The following is a 14,997-nucleotide window of genomic DNA, read 5'->3' on the forward strand; positions in this document are numbered from 1 at the left end:
TCCTTGCCTGCATTTTATTAATAACTAATAGGCTACTTTCCTAAACCAGATACGCCTCCTTTGCTTTTTGCTCTCAGCCACCCCTTGGGCTGTCTGTACTAGCTGGATGTGATTGACTTTTTTATTTTCTCATGTTACATCTGCCAGATTGGGTATCTCACTGATGTTATTTCTCTTTTTCTATCTACAGTCTGTTGAAAAAGGAGCAAGGGTACCTATTGTCAATACATACAGTTCATAGTGTTTCTAACACAAATAACAGACAAGGGAAATTTTATTTTACTTTTTTTTTACGTTGGAAGAAAAAGGAAGGGAGACCATGTCAGTTCTGTTTGTAAAATGTGAAATATCTTCAGTAAAAATGTAAATGGACAGCATAATGGCTAAGTAGTTAGCACATCCACCTGGCAGCACTAGGGTCTTCGGTTCAAATGCCAACCATGGCACTACCTGCCTGGAGTTTGTATATTCTGTGACTGCATATGTTTTCTCCCACTTTCCAAAGACAAGCTGTTAGGTTAACTGGCTCCTATAAAAACTGGCCCTAGCATTTCTATGAATGTGAGTTCGGGACCTTAGACTGTAAGCACCTTGAGGGCAGGGACTGATGTGAATGTACAATATACTGTATATGTAAATTGCTGCATACATTGATAGCACTATATAGGGATCTGTAATAGTGTGAACATTCGAAAAATAATAAATTATTGTGGCGTCAAATACTTGATATAAAATAAAAAATAAATAATAAAGAATTAAATTGGTGTTTCATTAATATTTACCCCCCCCGGGTATCTGTAATAGTAATGATCCCCGATTTAAAAAAAAAAAAGTTTTCTGCAAAGGGGCCATCTTTTACTACTTGCTGCAAAGAAAGGATCAAGATGAAAAAACTGGCATGGCCATACAATGCACGGTTCACACAAGTAGCTGATTTTGTTATCCAGTTTGTAAGGAAGACATCCGTGGAAATATATCAATATATATTTTGATTTGTTAGTATAATATACTTATCCTATCTAAAGTCTACACATATACTCCATATTTTAACTATATAAAAGTATGGTTTAACCATTTTTCATGATACGACTAATACATACATTGCTACCCTATAATCTTGATTTGCAATATGCATGCTGTCATAAGTACTATTGTTGCATAATAAGCATATTCAATTAACATAAAATTGGATCCATAAAACATCATGAAATTACATATTATGTAAAGAATGTATCTAAAAAACAAACACTGTATCTAAGGTGCTGTAGTTTTTTTTTTCAGTAAAGTACTACAAAGTGAACACTAGGTGTCACTATAACACAAAGATACAACTACCACACTTTGGTCACAAGAGGAAGAACTCTTCATACTTTTTCTATTCATTATCATTAGCTTTTCTCTAGTTACTCATAGTGGGAGAAATAATTATTTGATCGCCTGCAGATTTTGTAGGTTTGCGCACTTACAAAGAAATGAAGGGTCTATAATTTTTATCATAGATGTATTTTAACTGATAGACAGAATATTAACCAAAAATCTAGAAAAAACACGATACAAATGTTATAAATTGAGTTGCAGTTCAGAGAGCAAAATAAGTATTTGATCCTCAAGCAAAACATGACTTAGTACTTGGTGGAGAAACCCTTGTTGGCGAGCACAGAGGTAAGACGTTTCTTGGAGTTGGTTACCCGGTTTGCACACAACTCAGGAGGGATTTTGGTCCACTCTTCTTTACAGATCTTCTCTAATGCAGGCCATAGATGGGTCAAAAATCGGCCTATATTTCGGCCGATTTTCGGATCGTTAGTGGGTTAATTGTTCGGCCATTTTTTGGTATTTTGGCAGATTTTTTTTATCGGTAAAGTTGGAAAAAGATCGGCGGATTTTGCCAATCGGCCGGTTTTCGCAGCAATTATGGGCAAATTGCCCAATCTTTTTACCGATACAAAATCTGCGCATGAGCAGTGACCTGCATGAGGAAGACAAAAAGAAGAAGAGGATGAAGAAGAAGAGGAAGAGGATGAAGAAGAAGAGGAAGAGGATGAAGAAGAAGAAGAATTCCAGTCCGGCAAAAAGTGTTCCTGCAGAGAGCTCTGCTATTTCTTTGACAGTTCTTTGATATTTATAGCGGTTGCAACATTGTATCTATTTGTTTCCGAATAAAACATCTGTATCCGAAATGGATACAAATAGTTACATTGTTGCACCCGCTATAAATGTCAAAGAACTGTCAAAGAAATAGCAGAGCTCTCTGCAGGGACACTTTTTGCCAGCTGTAGACGGGATGAAAATCGGCCGATTTTTTTTACCGTTCCTGGTAACGCCGGCCGCTTGAATGACCGATTTTTTGTTTCTTTAAAGAAAAATCGGCCGGTTTTCTCCCCATCTATGGCCTGCATTAATCCTTTAGGTTTCTTGGGTGTCGCCCAGCAATTTGAAGTTTCAGCTCCCTCCATAAATTTTCTATAGCATTAATAAGGTCTGGATCCGGAGATTGGCTAGGTCACTTCATGACCTTAATCTGCGCCTTTTTTGAGCCACTCCTTTGTTGCTTTGGCGGTATGTTTTTGGTCATTGTCATGCTGGAACAACCATCTTCAATGTTCTTGCTGAGGGAAGAAGGTTCTTTTCAAAGATTTTACAATATATGGTCCTGTCCTCAATGAGGCAAAGTCGGCCTGTACCTTTAGCAGAGAAACAGCCCCAAAGCATAATGTTTCCACCTCTGTACTTGACTGTAGGGATGATGCTCTTGGGGTCATTGTTAGCATTTTCTTCCTCCAAACACGGCGAGTCGAATTAATGCCAAAGAGCTCAATTTTGGGTTCATCTGACCACAGCACTTTCTCCAAATCTTTCTCTGAATCATTTAGATGTTCATTGGCAAACATCAGACAGGTCTGGACAAGTGCCTTCTCGAGGAGGGGGACCTTGCGGGCGCTGCTGGATCTCAGTGTATGGTGGCCTATTGTGTTACCAATGGTTTGTTTGGAGGCTAATCCCAACTGCCTTGAGGTAATGTAGCCCATTCCAGCCTTGTGCAGGTCTACAATTTTGTCCCTGATGTCCTTTGACAGCTCATTGGTCTTGCCCATGGTGGTGCCCAAGAAAGAGATTCTGTGGACAGGTGTCTTTTATACACATAATGAGTTGTCGTTATGAGCACCTTCTTAAATTGACAGGACTAATCTGTGTACCACATGAGCACATAGCCAGTCTGTGGGAGCCAGAATTATTATTGGTTGGTAGGGGGTCAAATACTTATTTTACTCACTGAACTGCAGCTCAGTTTATAACATTTGTATCATGTGTTTTCTCCGGATTTTTTTGGTGATATTCTGTTTGTCATTTAAAATACACCTATGATAAAAATTATAGACCCTTCATTTCTTTGTAAGTGGGCAAACTTACAAAATGTTCAGGGGATCAAATAATTATTTTCCCGCTGTATTCTACTTAGTCTAGTTAAGTGTTCTTGTATGGCGACCACTTCCTGTTATCTCACATAAATATTCTTATTATTATAGCCAAATTTACCACCCTAACTCCTCCCACAGTTTTTACACTACATAGACAGTAATATACGAAACGTGCGGATTGGTCCCGATTGGTGTGCTATTAGTTTGTGGAGCGTTTCGCCGAATGGTTCACGAAATATCGGTGTTTTTGTGGAGAAATTGGTCCCATAGGAATGAATGGCAGAATGTTCAAAACTAGAGTGGGAGCTGAAAAAAGCTAGAGTGTGAGCCGAAAAATCAGGACATGATTTCTAAACTGCCATCACTCCCTCATTTTCAAGCCCACCTACACAAATCTTATACCAAAACGTTCAGCTATCCCTGCTGCCACTAAAAATGTCCACGGCTAAGCCATAGTCCTGATAGTTTTCACAATATGACCATTTGTTTGCAACTCATGCCGCCCACTGACATTCATTGAAACTCCACTCTAGCCACCTCAAATTTGAAGGACAATTTCTAAACTGTGACTGTGCCTTCATTTTTAATATTTCAGAGACATACTGCATACATGCATCAACATGTAGGTCTGGGTCTTGTGATTCTCACAATATAAAGCTCTTCAGTGTAGGATTTATAGTTTTTAAACTACAACCGTTTGAAAATGGCAACCGCCAGTGAAGTGAGCAAGTTGGAGCAGTTTGTTTTTGACCGCTCTTCTTTGCCCTTGCTGTAGAGTGAGTTGCCATAGGAACCCAGGTGTGTGAGCAGGCAGCAGAGTGACAAGCCAATCCACCCAGTTACTCCGCCCACTCCAGTTGTAGACTACTGGTGGAGGCAAGAACACTTCACACAATTTCCCCAGAAATTGTAGCTTTTCTAGTTACATTTATAAAGCATTATATGTAATACTGCAGATATACCTATGTGGTTCACGTGTTCTGAATTAGCGATTTATTCATCTGTAGTGAATGTTTGGTGAATGTCACATTCACTGCTTTATAAAAAAAAAAAGCCCTTAAACATCTGGCAGTCTGCTTTTGCCTGCAGTTGAGAAACATTTAAATGAACAGAAAATTATCTCAATTGTCACTTTATACAATTAACCACTTCCAGTCCGGACACTTTTACCCCCTTCCTGTCCAGGCCAATTTTCAGCTTTCAGTGCTATCACACTTTGAATGACAATTGCGCGGTCATGCAACACTGTACCCATAGGAATTTTTTAGCATTCTTTTGAGACAGATAAAGCTTTATTTTGGTGGCATTTATTCGCCGCTGGGATTTTATATATATAAATGAAAAAGTCCAAAAATTTAGAAAAAAAGTGTTTTTCTTATAAAACTTTGCAAATAAATATTTCATCATAAATCTTGGCCAAAATTTATTTGGTTATCTTTTTAGTAAAAAATAAAATAACCCACATTAGTTTATAACCAAAAAGTATGATTTTTTAAAAAAAAAAATTTACATTTTTTTTTTTATTATATTATTATTTATGGGGGTTTTTTCTACATACTGTCATCCTAGCAGTACAGTGTCACCATGGTGACGTTGTACTACTTGTGGGGGGTGATGAAGATTTTTTTTTTTTCTTTACACTGATTGCTTTTACACCCATAAAGGCTGTAAAAGCAATCATTTCTCCTCTCTGGCTGCATTCTTGCAGCCATTGAGAACTACTGTGTGAGCTGCGATTGGTCACAGCTTGTCACATGGTACAAGGCTGTTGTGAATAGCCTTGTACCATGTGAACTCTGTGATCATTCACAGACAAATCCTGTATAATAATAATTTCACATGTAGTAAGCAATGATGTCAGAAGGGACATCTTGCTTACTACTCTGCATGTGATCACTGATTGGCCAATCAGTGATCACATGATCGGGACCTCGCACAGAGGTACGACGATCGGTGTTCCACTGTGTCTCTCTGTGGTTAAAAAGGTAAAAAAAAAAAGAAAAAGAAAGGGGCTGATTTTCTATTATAGGATAAGTTCACCTTCGGGAACATGTTACATGTTCCACCCGTTTTTAGAGTTGAACATGTAACATGTTCCCGCTCCTGCAGCGGCTCAGCAATCCGAGCCGTCTGTGTGACAGCAGTACAGGGAGAAGTTCCCCATAGAAGCTGTCACTTCTTGAAAAGAGAGCGGCTGTGCAGGGCTTCACCCACATGGCCGCGTCATTCATTCACAGAGTTCTATGAATGAATCAACTACGACTTCTCAATTAACTACCATAGCTCTGTTTTTTTTACCTGCAAAAAATGTGCATTTATTTTAAAGGTGATCCTTTATAGCAAAATCTATGTTTCAGATTCAAGAAATACAAAACTCACACAAGCCCTTAAAAATATTTGCTGTTGGTTTTGAGGAATGGCACGTATTGATCTAGGTTCACATCTAGGCAACGTGGCAGCCCATGTGCATACATTTACATGCGCTGAGCTGGGCAGACAACTGAATGGGCTGCGCTACACACAGAAATAATACCAATGTGCATGTACCTTTTTTTAAAAAAACACATCGCATCAAAATGCACATGTTAGGGATCCGGGTATGACCAGAAATGTGTGGACTGACACAGGGTATAGCAGGCTTCAGGAACACTGGCGTAGTCAGGCAGGCCAGGACAGCAACGTGCGGGCAGCGAGGAACCGGAGGAGCAAGCAGAGAATAGTCAGGGTCACAAGCCGTGTTCAGTAACTCACGGGCAGCGCGGTACAGAGGATCAGGCAGAAGGATGGTCAGGCAAGCCAGGGATCAAGCAGGAGAAGTCAGCAGAGGTCAGGATCAGGCAGGGTCGGCAACAAATCGGATAGTCAGCAGAACAGGAACATAGGATACCAGGTACAGGGGCTCATGGGAAACATACACCAAGGCCCTGATCACAGGCCTGGTCCTGATTAAATACACCTCCTGCAATCAGCTTCAGCTGATGGCTGACTGCAGGAGTGAGCTTCTGGATGCTGAGAGCACCTGCTGGCCAGCCCTGGTACTGCAGCCCACACGGCAGGTGAGTCCCACCACCAGTGGTGAATCCATTCCTGACAGCACAGTACTAAGTCACCAAGTGTTGTGGTATGATAAAACACACATGCATTAGAAAGGTGCATTGGAGTGCCAGTGACACAATATGTATCACCAAACCTTGCTTCTACCATGTAAAAAGAAACCTTAGCAAAAGAGCTAGGGAATAACCAAATATCACAGAGGTCCCAAATGTGAGACGATTACCACTATTAATATTTCCATTAGATCTGCAGTTCAGTGTTACATCTGGCTTGGGATTCTACAACAAAGCTGCACGCTAAAAGTGTTTTTGGGCTGTTGGGTAGAGTTGTTAAGGATTTTTAATGCAGTGAAAATTGATTTTCCAAAGAATACCCAATCATGTGCAAGGGAAAAAAAAAAAAAAAGTATTCTTGCTTTCCCATGATTGGACAATGGGAGTCAGCAGAGCTTCACCTCATTTACTAAGCTCTGGGACACATTCCCTTGCACGGTGAACAAGCTATGTGCCTTTAGGCCCATTCACACTTGGCCGCTCTGAAATGCGGGCAGAATTTCTAGTTTCCGCCCTCATTTTCAGAAACACAGCAAAAAGTGCAACATGCTTGCAATGCCATTACTTCTTAATGGCATCACAAACGTGGTGCAATTTTACCGCATGAAAATGGAGGCAAAACGCGTGCTGAAGCATTGTGCAATGCTCCACACCAAAACAGTTTCTGGAGTTGCTTTGGCGCTTTTGTTGCGCATAGTGTGGCCCAATCAAGTGAATGAGTTGCCCAATGCATGACCCGCAGAAGTGTGTGAAAAAAACACAAGCAGGAACAAGCATTCCTGCTACACGAAGTGTAAATGGGGCCTAAGTATATCAACCCAATGTCAGCAGATCAGCATAGATGAAAGCAGGCTCAATGTCAAGGTACAAAGAAAGCATTTTTCTCTGTAAACTACATGCGCAACTTGTGGTGCGCAACTCACTATGCCACGTCACCACAATGAAGCACTTCACAACATCCTGCTGGGTATAAAGCTGAATGAAATGCAATTCTGTGACAGTTCACTAAAGTATAAAGGAAAACAGTGCCTTCTCTTGTAACAATGAAAAGTAACACCCTACACAACAGACACCAGCCTAAATGTGTCTTGCCCCTAGAGTGTTTGCTACCCCAATATTTCTTATTCCTGATATGTGGCTTCTGTACCATGTACTTCTATCAAAAAGAATCCTGTTCTCTTTGTATAGCTTCCTTTGTGTAAAATACCTGGTGATCCTGCTAGTCCCTCTGCTTTCCTATTTTAAACTGACCGTGCTTGGCATAGAAGCACATCCCTCCCAGCGTGGTCAGTTTTCTTGCTGTGCTGGAAGCACAGTCTGCCTGTCCTCCAATAACCAAGACTTGTGCGGGCACTCCTCCATGCACAGCTCTTCACTGGAAAGACCAGTGTTCTGCTGTTTCTCTGCCTCCTGCTGACATGCCCCATGCAGTCACCACCCCATGCAGTCACCACCCCACCTATATGTAGCTGAGAACAAAGGGCATGTGATTATAATAAAACAAAACATTTTAAAAGGGGGAAAAAAAGGATTTATATACATACACACAAACGTATTGCATTACTCATTTAAACTGAATGGGTTGTTTTTACAAAATAAGGTTTCATATACACTTTAATGGACTATTAATGTGCCAAGAGGAAAAAATATTAGTAACACAACGGGGGCACCATTATCCAGTACTTGACTATAGAGGAAGACGTGAAGAAGCAAAAAAATTCCAGAACAGAGATGGACTATCTTTGTACCCAAGGAGCATGGAGTTCACACAATATGTTAAATTAGTGGTGAACCGAAATGAAAATTCTGGTGCCGAAACACATACCAAAAATTCAGAATGCATGTGGCTGAAAACCGAACCGAAACTGAAATGTCTGCATATGTGGGGGTGGGAAGGCTCCAATTGTTTGTATTTTTTTCATGTATATATATATATATTTTTAACTTATGATTTTATTGCTATCACATAGGGGGCCAATAGTCCCCTATGTGATAGCATATGAGTGACAGGTCCTCTTTGTAGGGGGAAGGGGGTGGGGAGCAGGAGAGGAGCAGTGTATACAGAGAGGCTCCCTCACTGGCTGTCACTATGGCCCTGATTTACTATTGGGCTTGGGCGCATATTCGTGAGCGAACGTCCAATTTTTATGAGCGACCGTCTACTTTTACCCCGCAATGAGATTTACTATTGAGCAGCGCCCATAAATAGACGCCCAATCGAATTTACTAACGAGACACACGCCCGGAATCAGACTCACAAAGCAGACTTGCTAAGAAGCACGTCTAACACCATGAAAAATCACTGCAGAGACATGTTCACTTAGAAATTTAGAAACTTAGAAAACAAATATCAGGACTTCACTTTAAACAATATCTGCTATTTCCAAAAAAATTAAGAATGTGTTAAAAATCGTGTTTTTAAAGGAAATCGACACAGTGAAAATCTAGACGTCCGTGCAGTGTCTTTGGCCGTTATAACTGAGCATGTGCAGAACACATTTTAGATGTCCTCTGCAGGCGCTTGCTTTTTAGCCACTGCCCAATAGTAAATCTCAGTGTGGATGTCCATGTCGGTTTTTAAATGCAATCGCCGGCTGCTTTTTTTTTTCACTATAGCTCACAGAATTAGCTGTCACTTTCCCCGGAGCTAAAGGAAACTGTTTCTTTTATCTGAGGAAAGAAACTAAAAGGAAGCGTTGTTTCTTTTAACTTGGGGAAATAAACTAAAATGAAACTTTGTTTTTTTAGCTGGGGGAAAAAGTGACCGCTAATTCAGTGAGCTACAGTGAAGAAAAAAAAAATGCCGGTAATTACATTTAAAAACCGACACTGACATAGTGACAGCCAGTCATTGTATACACTGCTCCACTCCTGCCTTTCTCAGCCTCCCCCCCCCCTCACATCTGCAGTACACACAGTCTCCTGTATTGGCACCTGTATCAGCTAAATTTTTCCTATCGCAGAATGCTGATAGGGCTATTTTCGGCCGATATGTTTCGGTGACCACAATTTCGGTACATCCCTAGTTAAAATATAAACAATTTTTATTACAATCCTTAAAATGATGTAATATGACCACCGTCATGACCCAGTATTATTGTATAAACATGCAGAGGGACAGCCGCATACTGTATTCCCATCTATCACCTTCTGGAATCTGTATGTTTGACCTTGGCAGTCAATGATCAGTTTGGGGAAATGTACGATCTAATATGAGCTGAAATTTGCTAAACTGTCATTTGTGTCATATTTCTGTGTGTTACATGATTTTAAGAGTTGTAATAAAAATTGTTTATATTTTAACATAGTTTGAACTCCATGTTCCTTGCGTACTGAGATAGTCCATCCTTTTTCCGGAGCTCTTACGCTTCTATATGTTTTCCTCTATATACTTTACCACAAGCCTACAGGGCACTTATACCCCCTTCCTGCCCAGGCCAATTTCCAGCTTTCAGTGCTGTCACACTTTGAATGACAATTGCGCGCTCATGCAACACTGTACCCATATGAAATTTTTATCATTTTTTGTGACAGATAGAGCTTTATTTTGGTGGTATTTAATCACATCTGGGGTTTTTATTTTTTCTTAAACAAACCAAAAACCACTGAAAATTTTTAAAAAACATTTTTTCTTAGTTTTTGTTATAAAATTTTGCAAATAAGTGATTTTTCTCCTTCACTGATGTGCGCTAATGAGGCTGCAGTGATGGGTACTGATAGGTGGCACTGATGAGGAGGCACTGGTAGGTGGCACTGATGGGCACTGAAAGGCAGCACTGACTGGCACTGATTGGTACTGATGGGTGACACTGAAAGGCAGCTCAGATGGGATGGGCACTGATGTGCACTGGTAGGCACTGATATGTGGCACTGATGGGCACTGGCACATGGCACTGATAAGCACTGACACAAGGCACTGATGGACACTGACAGGTGGCACTGCTGGGGCTACACTGATCATCAGTGCCCTGATAATCAGTGTACATGTCCCCTCCGAGGAATGCAGATTACCGGCTCTCCTCTCCTCTCGAGCTGTCAGCGTAACAACTCGAGAGCAGAGAAATTTCCCTGGTTACATGTGATCAGCTGTGATTGGACACAGCTGATCACATGACCGAGCCGACATCTTCAGCTCTTTCCGTGGATCGGTGATCTGCTGCGACCGAGGGTCACAGCGCACCGCCGCTCGCTGTGCTGCGCGCTCCCTGAGCCGCGCATGTGTGGTGAGAATGGGAGGACGTCATGACGTCCTCCCAGAACGTGAGAACCACCTTGCGCCCGTCATAGGTGTGTTACTAAACCCAGGACTCTGCATTCACTATATCTGGTCTCTCACAGTACACAGAACATGGAAATGCAATTATTTTAGTAAATATAAACTGCTAAATACCTTTTCTCATCAGCAGTTAGAGCAGTCTTGTGACTTCTATCAGTGTCCAGCCGAGCACTGGTTAAAGCTTGTAGGAGTTTTCATTCTCCTTTCACTGTCCTATGAGGCTGCATAACCCCTGACCCTCTTTCTGGACAGCGCTGATTGGCCCTGTGTTGATCACATGCACTCGCCCAAGAAAAAAAAAAAACTACCTAGCAATACACACCAAACTGAGCATGTGCAGCTTGCCCCCAAGGCTCAGTTCTATCAGGAGATGAGTCAGGGACTGTAGTAGAAGGGGAGGATCAGAGAAGACAGGATTAAACATCCTTTTTACACAGTGTGGAGGATTAACCCCTTATGTTTCACAGTGAGTATGCTTTATTGTATATACAGATTGATTTTACAGTTTGGGGTTTAGTAACACCTTAATGGATCATTACAAATGCCAAGCAACTAGCATTTCAGAGAGAGAGATCTGCAATGGCAGCATCCAAAATGAATGCAGCATGGGAACACATTTTATTAGGCACATCCTCTATTTGAAGTTTTACAGCCACAAAAATGCTTCCCAGTGCTGCCTTGGCATTCATTACAATCTCAGTTCATCTGACAGGTGAATAGAAGCCGAAATATTGAGGTGAAAAAATGTGCCGTCATCAAGTCCTCCATAGACATGTGGCTTCAAGAAATCATTTATTTTCAGTTACTGAACTTGCATCATCATCAGAAGTACTGCTACAGGGTGGCACGGGTGCGCAAAACCACATATATATACGCAATTTTGCATTTCAAGGTAGGGGGCGCATGTGCACCCTGCCTGCGCCGACGTTCTCGCCCGTGGCTGTCAGTCACCGGATCCCGACCACTGATTACTCGCCGGCACTCGATGATTGCCGAGCATCTCCGACGGGGGGGGGGGGGAGGGGAGAACTAAGCTCGAAAGAGTAGGGCCCTCTTACCCCTCGTACGTTGTTTGTTATTGTTGTACTGTGCCATGTATTGTCCCCCCCTCTATTGTACAGCACTGAGCAAACCCTTTGGCGCTATATAAACTCGATGTAATAATAATAATAATAAACAAAACAGTTCTCTCCCCTGTCAGCTCCTGCACACTGCATGGCTCTGCATAGCACAGCCATGCAAAGCAGTGTGCTTACAGTGAAGCACAAACATACAGCCCCTAGTAAAACACACACAGCACACAGTTAACTCTTTGATCACCTCGCGTTAACCCCTTCCTGCCCAGTGCCATTAGTACAGTAAATATAATAAGGTGCAGCACTGCACTTTATTATATTTATTGTATCTTTGGGTTTTTGTTTGGATACCTTGAGGTGCCAGCTGCTATATCAGGAAGCGCTCACTATATTTGTTTTACCATTAGTACAGTGTCAGTGCTTTTTTGTAGCACTGATCATGTGATGGATTTGGTAAAATGCCTATTCTGTTTCCTGTTTAAAATATACATTTTATACATATTTACTTTTATACTTTTTCATATTTCTAAATATATGTGTTGTGCGTATATATTTTTGTCTGCTGGGCTTTGCAGTCCTCCTTAACTTGTTTTGCTCAGAGCGATGCTCTCAACCCCTCCCTTCGCACTGAGAGGATTTTACTTTGAGTATGTGAGGGGGAGTGAAAAAGATAACGGGACGAGAAGCATCAAGTTTCTACATTTCTTCTATATTTCAGCCAAGCAAAATGTGCCTTTTAGAATGTGACTGTATTTAAGTAATAGTGACGTATATTCTATTGTTCTCTATGTATAAAAGGTTAAGCACCGCCCTGCAATAAACAGAGATGAGATGATGTGAAAGTGGTTGTACTGGACAGTTGTCCGTGTAATTATTTTCCGGCGTGCACGCAATCCATATCTCAAAATTAGGAATAGCAGCAGAAATCCTACCCTGAGCCCGATTGTGGTTCGCACAACCTTTTTAATCACTGTATTGGTGTCACTGGGGATGTCAGTGACACCAAGTCAGTTCCCTCCAGTGTCAGAATGCCCGCCTCAATCCCACTATAAGTCGCTGATCACCGCCATTACTAGTACAAAAAAAAAAAAATTTTAAAATGCCAGTATTTATACCTCCAATTGTAAACACTATAACGTTCACATAAATCAATTAATTTACATGTATTGGGATTTTTTTTTTAGCAAAGACATGTCGCAGAATCTATTTTGGTGTAAATTTATGACTTTTTTTTTTTTTTTACTGGACATGTTTAATAGCAAAAAGTCAAAAATTGTTTTTTTTTTCTCAAAATTTGTTTTTTTTTATAGCGTCAAAAATAAAGTCGCACAGGCGATCAAATACCACCAAAAGAAAGCTCAATTCGTGGGGAAAAAATAATAAATAAATGTCATTTGGGTGCAGCGTTGTATGACCGCCAATTGTCAGTTAAAGTAACTCAGCACCGTAATGCAAAAAATGGCCTGGTCAGGAAGGGGGGTAAATACTCTGGAGGGCAAATGGTTAATATAAAGTTAATATAAATATAAATCCTTGTTGACAAAGTCCGGAAGAGACGAAACGCGTCCAGGGCACGTGACATTCCCGGAAGTGCTGCGGTAGCCATTTTGGATTCTGGAATCCCTGTGTGTTGGAGGTCTGGAGAGTAACGGTGCACTTCAGGTGTCCCCCAGAGCTACAAAGTGATAGTGCTGGATAAGAGTAGCAAGGGGGAATTACCTGGTGATCGGGAGACCCTCTACACACGGAAAGGGGATCGTATACTGGGCATGAGGAATTTGATGCGGTCTTGCTGATCTTATCGTTTTTATATGTAAGTGGCTACAATAAATTTTATATATGATTATAATTCACATACTGATTCCTGGTCTGTTTGTGAGGTCCTGAGGAACAAGAGGATACCAATCTAAGGACACTCTGTACATATGTGGTTGATTACAAGCTGGAATCTGTTTGTTTTAGGGTAATTATGCACTTTATATATAGTTTGCAGTGATATTTATTAATTTTCTTTTCACATGAGTGCTGTGACACTGGAGTGTTTTTTTTGCATGATACACGTGTGGCACTTTAGTTCTGGGATTTAAAAGGTAATATACTATGTTGAGATTTTGTTTTTTGAGGTATTTGAAGAGCACCTGTGATTGATTTGCATCTTCTTCAGTGGAGTAGGAAGCGTCTTCCTATCAAGAAATTGATCTTTGTTTGGACACATTATTTGGACACTTTGCATATTGGGACTTTATTTTATTTTTGTTCTTTTATATATATTTTATATTTTTATTTTTGGGTAATCTCTTTGGGTCTTGATTTTTTCACTATAGTTGTGGGTTTTGGGGTTTAAGTCAATGAATATATGTTTTACTAAATGTAAATATACATAAAAAGAGACCAATAATAAACAATAATGTTCTGCATATGTTGGAGCACCATGCAGGGATTCCAAGTGATAGCAGAGCACTGACACAGCCTGTTAGTTTAGTTACTATTCACCTTCCAATAGATGATTCCATTATTAGCACTCCCTCTCCCTAATTCTCATGTCATGTGCTGCCCTTCCCCAGCTAACACCTCCAGCCACCCCATACACAGAGCACTCACTTACCCTCATTCACACACACTGAAGCAGCTTCCTCCCTCCTGTCATTCTCTCCAACTTCCTGGTCGCTTGGTGATGATGTCACACGGACCAGGAGCATGCTGGGATGTGTCGTTTTTACTTTCATTTCACGCTGAATGATGCTGAAACCTTCCAATACTGCTTAAATGGCAGCTTCCAATTTACAGAATACAATGTACCCAGCTAACAGGGAAATACTAAGAATGTATACCATAGTCAGGCTGAAATCATTATAATTACACCAAATGTAATAGTGATCAATGTATGTAGATTGAGAACGTTAATCACCTTCAGAGCTAAAGAAAAAAAATGACCTCCTGCAGAATGGAGACATAAATATATTGTTTTGGTTGTATTTTGATTGATTACAAATTGCTGATACTATCAATAATACACTCCGGCAAGGCAATTGTCATAACAAAGTTACATAAAGTGACATTAAGCTTAGATCCATCTCTGCGTGTTGCGGCTGATGCATTTTGCATTTTTTACACTTTTT

At 40.7% G+C, this 14,997-nt stretch overlaps 1 protein-coding gene across 2 annotated transcripts in view; it reads right to left on the bottom strand.

Moving 5' to 3' along the window:
- PIGN (phosphatidylinositol glycan anchor biosynthesis class N) overlaps positions 1-14,541 on the bottom strand; it is a 450,907-nt gene extending 436,366 nt beyond the window's left edge. For both annotated transcript variants that reach the window (XM_089674856.1, XM_089674855.1), the window contains exon 1: positions 14,484-14,541. The gene's annotated coding sequence lies outside the window, so the exon portion shown is untranslated. The remainder of the gene's footprint in view (positions 1-14,483) is intronic.
- Positions 14,542-14,997: the final 456 nt, after the last annotated feature.

This window comes from Staurois parvus, unplaced genomic scaffold, assembly GCF_062004578.1.
Source record: "Staurois parvus isolate SC_StPar_1 unplaced genomic scaffold, SC_StPar_1.0 ptg000153l, whole genome shotgun sequence".
Lineage (NCBI taxonomy): Eukaryota > Metazoa > Chordata > Amphibia > Anura > Ranidae > Staurois > Staurois parvus.